The 919-nt window shown below is 68.6% G+C and overlaps 1 pseudogene; it reads left to right on the top strand.

The window, feature by feature from the left end:
• The window catches only part of LOC119315802, a 6,451-nt pseudogene that overhangs the window by 4,974 nt on the left and 558 nt on the right, over positions 1-919 (top strand).

Genomic DNA, 919 nt, shown 5'->3' with positions numbered 1-919 from the left:
CTCGCCATGCTCCGGTGGTTCGGTGTTGGCAACAACATTTGGTACCAGAGCCTCGCGGCTCGGGGCTGTGGCGCGGCGAGTCCGTGGTGAGCACGGAGACGGGCGCGGCTGTGGCTCGCTGTGACGCCGTTCGTGCGGTGGATGCAGAGGCGCGGTGACGACACACAGCAGCACGGCGGCATGGAGGCGCGGCGCTGCGGGTGAGGCCGCAGCGGTGCGTGGCGAATGAGGCACGGCGGCGAGTCGGTCGCGGCTGGTGCGTGTATGGGCGCGCACCAGACGCGTCGGGCGCGCCGGGACCGCGGGTGCGGACCACGTCGAGGCACTGGACCTGGTGCGCAGATCGCGTACATGCGGGCCGGGAGCGCGGGGACGTGGGGTGTGGCACGCAGATGTGGCGCGGCGGCGCATGGAGCTATGGGCTTCGGCAGCGGCAGCGGGCGATGGCGGCTACAACGACGACGGCGCGGCAGGCGCTGCTGGAGGACGTCGACATCGGGGACTACGGCCTCCTCTGAGCCTCGGCTTAGGGGGAGAAATGTAGAGCATATAAGCCTCGGCTAGGCTGCGGACATGGCGAGCGTGTGTGTGCGCGTGGTGGCCGTGTCGGGCTCGAACCAGGTGTGCGTGCGTACGTGCGTATGTGTGTGTACGTGAGCCAGTGCGTGTGTGCACGAGGTGGCCATGGGAGTTGGTTAGCGAGGATCCAGGGGAGGACCGCGTCGGGCGCGCGAGACAGCCGTGGCGATCGTGGGCAGGCACGATGCGCGGGCACGAGCCGGAGCGCGTGGGGCGTGGGGGGAGTGGCGTGTAGGCGAGGCCTGGCATGTCAGAGCTCGCGGGTATAAGACCCACTTCACGCCTGTGTAATCGCTGAGGAGAACGAGTTCGTGCTCGTGGTGAATAACAGAAAGTCCCG

This window comes from Triticum dicoccoides, chromosome 6A (assembly GCF_002162155.2).
Source record: "Triticum dicoccoides isolate Atlit2015 ecotype Zavitan chromosome 6A, WEW_v2.0, whole genome shotgun sequence".
Lineage (NCBI taxonomy): Eukaryota > Viridiplantae > Streptophyta > Magnoliopsida > Poales > Poaceae > Triticum > Triticum dicoccoides.
This window is presented reverse-complemented; position numbering and strand designations above follow the sequence as displayed.